Source organism: Helianthus annuus, chromosome 1 (assembly GCF_002127325.2).
Source record: "Helianthus annuus cultivar XRQ/B chromosome 1, HanXRQr2.0-SUNRISE, whole genome shotgun sequence".
Classification (NCBI taxonomy): domain Eukaryota; kingdom Viridiplantae; phylum Streptophyta; class Magnoliopsida; order Asterales; family Asteraceae; genus Helianthus; species Helianthus annuus.
In genome coordinates, this window is record NC_035433.2 from 138,800,283 (window position 1) to 138,806,091 (window position 5,809).

At 35.5% G+C, this 5,809-nt stretch overlaps 1 long non-coding RNA gene across 1 annotated transcript; it reads right to left on the minus strand.

Moving 5' to 3' along the window:
- Positions 1 to 1,447: 1,447 nt before the first annotated feature.
- Positions 1,448 to 4,041, minus strand: LOC110940426. Its single transcript, XR_002593144.2, has 3 exons — positions 3,920 to 4,041; positions 2,825 to 2,912; positions 1,448 to 1,653 (listed from the first exon to the last, which is right to left on the minus strand). It is a non-coding gene; the product is annotated as an uncharacterized LOC110940426 (long non-coding RNA).
- Between the last annotated feature and the right edge of the window lie 1,768 nt (positions 4,042 to 5,809).

Sequence of the window (5,809 nt, forward strand, 5' to 3'; positions counted from 1 at the left end):
CTTCACCAATTCTGTTGGTTTCATCACACCAAAGATTCTAACATCACCACCTACAAAATTTGGCGGTTAGCATATCTCATTCAAATACTGAGTCTACTAGGTGATTAGTCACCTATAATTCTGTTACATATTTCCTGCGTACATGCTATACATATCTTACATTCCATTTCTTGCACGCAATTCTTTCATTTTAGTTACTTATTTCGTCAGCTTTTGCAGTTTGACCCTTTTAAGGTTAAACTGGATTTTCTTACCCATCATAGATGCATTGAGGTATACATTCGTACTTCCTTCCATTCATGCTTACTTACAAAAACATCCATTACATCATTTTGATATTTTTAACAAACTTGCCCCTCCTGTTCATACTTAATTCTTTGTCTGGGTCATAGCCCGTCATTCATTCTGACTCCTAAGAGTAGATTTCTAGAACATCTACACATAACGGGTTTAAAACTTCTTTCTTTCATTTTAAAACTTAGCTTTGCGTGCCCATTACGATCATTCCTTTGTTCATTTACTTTACATTTACTCATAGAACTCGTTAAACATAACTACGGTCAATTATTGACATAATTCTAATGTGGGTAAATTTTATCCTTCATATGTTTTAAATCTGTCCTGCGGTTTCTAACCTACTATTCATTCATTTTCTTCTTTCTATGATTTGAATCTGTCTCGCAGATTCAAGCATGTCATTCCTGCATTTCATTCCTTGAATCCGTCTTGCGGATTCAAACATTCCATTCGAGCCTTTTATTTCTTGAATCCGTCTCACGGATTCAAACATTCCATTCATATCTTTCATTCCTTAAAGTCTTACATTTCCTTTCACTCTCACGTTCACCTACGACCTAATTCTAATGGACATACCGGTAGCAATTATCACGGGCTCACGAACATCATACGGTTCTTGTGTACTGGCCAGGTACACAATCCACGTACTAGTTTCGTGTCTTCGTGTAATCGCCACCTTATGTCCAAAGAGTTAAGTCTCGGCACGTGTAACATTTCCAAAACTTCATTACCATTCTTATTATTCTATTTCATTTAAAATTTTCCTTTTACTTGATAGGTTTTACCATTACATGCACCTATATGTTAAATCTACGTACCTTGGTCAATATATCATATTACATACCTTGGTGCCGGCGCTAGACCGCATTTACAAATCATCCCTTCCAAGGAATCATACTGACCTTACACATAACATATTGTTAGTTATCTTCAAATACATACTTAAGCCCATACTTACCTTGGCTTCTACCCTTAGATCTTGATCGAGTCTTAGATTGTACGGGTCCTTAGTCACGAGAGCACACCGGTTTGAGTTCAAGCATTTACCTCCTTCTACTTGATTCTCTCAAACCAGGGCTCTGATACCAACTTGTAACACCCTAACACGCTTTAACGGAAAAAGACGCAGCGGAAATTCGTACTATAAAATTTCTTTCAATGAACACGTTTTTGACCTACTTGCAAGTTCATTATAAAATACTTTCTTACATCAAGACTAGCTTTTGTACTCATTTACATAACAGAAACATAAGCTATAACTATCAATTTACATAATCAAGTATTCCCGTACAATCTGACTTGTGACTCGGTCCTTGATCGCTACTCCTTGTGAAGAAAGTCTGTGATTCATACTACCTGCACCCACCACATACAATCGAAACATTAGCATACATTATATACCAACAAGATTCTTAATCGTGTAGCCTCGATTTGTTCTATCCACATATTCTTTCCATCCCGTTGTCTTTCTAGATATAGTCATTCCATCCGGGTGTCTAATCCTTAGCGAACCTCGATGGAGAACCTGCACCACATTTCATTCTCGAGGCGCACTGTTAATATCGTCAATACTTAAGAGTATTGAAACCACGTATGCATTACATACATAACTACGTACATGCATACCTACACACATTCATACATACATTACTTCATACAAAAATACCTACTCACACACTTACATACATGCATACATTACGGCGTACAACTTACCTACTTAGGTGCTTACAAACATACATACATACATACACTAACACATACAAGCATACTTACTAACATACTTAATTCATTACCCCCGCGTACATGCTCACTCATTCCGAACTGAATCACATATCATAAACTCTTTTAAAGATATCTTTCAGATATGTTTCGGATCCTAAAAATGAGTTTCATACTCATCCGTAACTAACCAAGCCATTTGGTAGGGTTAAGGAACATTATAAAGACTTAACGAGGCTTGGAATGGGTTCACGGGGTCTGCGTTCAAGGAAAAACGAAGAAATTACATAAACAAAACAATTGCATCAGACCTCCACCGTAAGCTACGGTGGCTACCGTAGCTTACGGTGGCCCCCCAAATCCTTACGGCAGCCTTAACCTGCCTTACGGCAGAAATAACATTTCCAGCACCCACCGTAGCTTACGGTGGTCACCGTAAGCTACGGTGATGCCCAGTTCAGCCATCATTTTAAATACTAAAACTCGCGTAACTCGTTCGTTTTGCGTCCGAATCACTTGGAACTTGTTCCTAATTGTCCGTAAAACATTTCCCTACATCTTATACTAAGAATCCTTACCCCGGGTCCTTAATCTTTACAAACTTCATCATTGCTACTTTACATATACATGATTATTCGACCCGTTTAATACCATCAAATTTCCTTTGTTATAACAATTCCTTCGTTATACTAAAATAACACTTAACTTGAAACTCACAATCATTACATATCCCTTGCACCATTCTTATCCACACATATAAATATTAGGATTCTACATTTACACTAAAAAGTGAGTCGGAATCACTTACCTTAAGCGTTAGTGTCCATACTTGCTCCCTCGCTTCCGCTTGACCCGTTAGCTTTCCATACTTGGTCCGTGTTAGTGTGGTTCCTATTCTTTCATGCCGTCATGCCATAATAATGTTAGTATTCATACTCATTCATATTAACATACATTTTTTCCAACTCTTATCTATATTGACTTTCACTAACGCGCATACGACATGATTTGTCAACCACATAGACCATATTAATAACATCATATTAATTTCATACATAATGTTGTACAATACATACAACTACACGATCACCTAATCACATACACAATATACACAACCAATTTACACATACTTATGCTTTTATAACTTTACATTCGACAACCGCATTATTCAACACTCACTCAATCAAAATTATCATCTTACTTATGTACAAAACATACATCCAACATTATCACTAACAATAAACTACACATGTCATATTCGTACACATTCATTCTTAATCACCATAAATCAAGCACATCAATTATATGGCGAGCATCACATCATTGGAGCATAAGGTACAAGTTCCTAATGCATGATTTTACCAAACCATACATTTAAATCCGAGTTTTCGTATGGACTCCACCTTAAACGTACTTAACTTATTATTTTGCTAACGGCTACACCATAAGCACCTTCTATACATAATTACCCACAACCTTCATACAATTTCACAATTTTTGCTCTCTTAGGCATTTCATCAAACACTTGGCGGGTGTACTACTAACAAAACATTATGTACAAGTATTCTTTGCATATTCTTACTAACTCATATCAAGATCATCAAATTTCCCTAACCTCACCTAACTTTCATCCTAGATCAAGGTCATTAACAATAATCCACAATATCCAACTCATATATATATCAAAACTATGTTTGATTTAGCACATACAACATCATCATCTTCATAGCATTACTTCTACAAGTGGGTTTTTCACAAAAACCTCAAATAACATCAAAATCGTGTATAATTCGCATTCTATACTATATCCTTAACATATACTCATGCTTGATTTCACACAATTTAAAGGATTGATCATAACCCAATTCATATAAACATCATCAAATCCAAAATTACAACTTACCGTAAGTTTGTTAGGGCTAGATGGCCAAGGAATCAAGTTCATGCATTGGATTTGAGCCTAATTTCCTTATCAATTTGAAGCTTTCTTGAGGACTAGGGTTTCACCCCTTTTTTTTTCTTCTTCCTGATCGTTCTCACGCACACACCCATCTAGTGTGTGTGAGATTTTGTTTTTAATTAATTTCAGTTTCATATTTGGCAATCTTAGTCCCTCATGTTCTCTCTTATCTATTTGATCCCCAATGTTTTTCCATTCTTAATTTATAGCTAGCACTATCTAATCAAGTTAGATAACTTGGTTATTAGTGTAATATCCCACTTAACCAATAAATCCTACTTACTTATGCCAACCTAATAAAATGTCCAAATAAAATATTTAGACCCGAGTTTTGGGGCGTTACAAATCTACCCCCCTTAAATGAGGTTTCGTCCCCGAAACCTTCTCATTTCCATTAATCACTAACATCCTTTCCTTACTCTATCAACACGACCACTGGCCCATCTTAGTAACAACCCTCTATATTTTAGAACCCATCTCGGAGTTCTTATTAGTGTCGCTTTCACTAATAGCGCTAGCCTCCAACCCATTTCTTAGCTATTGGTTCATTCATCGTTCCAATACCCATATATCATGTGCATTATATATCTTTTTGTTCACCTCCACATTCTTATTACTTTCGTCAACTATACAACTTTATTTCGAAATTCATACCCACACATATATGTCTAACTTTGACTGGTACCTAATCATGATAGGTAACTACCTGTCCTTGTTTCATAAATCATTCATGTAACTGACTTATTCCTAATAAGCTCTTACTATCCATACTATACTTTCACATAACATTCTCATTTCCCTGACCGTTTGCAACAGGTCAATATTCATATTTATTCGAACTTGTACTAACACTTTCATTCATTTGATCCATTTATGACGGGTCTAATACCTTCATCTCATTTCTTAAAATTACATTCTATACGTATATCATATAACATTTAATTCTTGTTTTGTTATCGCAACAAAACTATTAATTCATAGTCACCTATACATGCTTTAGCTACAAGGTTGACATCATTTTATATTTCTATAGTTACTTGTATCATACGTACCTTTACGTTACCTTCAAATTATCCCATTCATCTAACATTACAACTACCCTTAATTCCTGCATTATTTAATCTACTTAAGTAAACATGCCGTGCAAATTCATACATTGTTGACTTTTCAGAAGGTCCATCATCTTACCTACATACTTTCATCATATGATCATGTACTCATCTAAACCTAGTCGGCCACACCAATGATACTTTTTACATTTCATAATCATGGTGGAAGGCACACATGCACATAAGTACATGATCAACTAATTACATATATGCATATGTATCACCATTTCGACTCATACTAACATATTCGAAATTCTATAGTTGACAATCATATTCAAAAACTAAAAATTTGACATAATCTCATTACCATTCCTTACTAGTAAGTTCATATTTCTCATACTTTATCTTCCACTTACCTCATTTGTCCTACATTCTATTCTTCTCAATTTACGCATCACTAAAGTTGTTTACACAAGCGCATCATATAGGTTCTTCATACGAGAGTCTAACCCATACTCAAGGGTTTCGCTCATAACTTATAAAACGTAATTCTCAATGACATGGTTCTCTCCTTATGTTAATTATAAGGAATTAACCATTCCATACTACACCATACTCCTTTCACCACTCAATTTGCAGGACGATTTCGATTTGCTAATTCATACTTATCCGTCATAAATTAAAACACTTTACTTACCTCGATTTCGTTCCATACTACAACGATCTATAAATCAGATCTGTCCGCCTTCTTCACGAGTACTAGCCAGACCAGGCTAGATTCCAT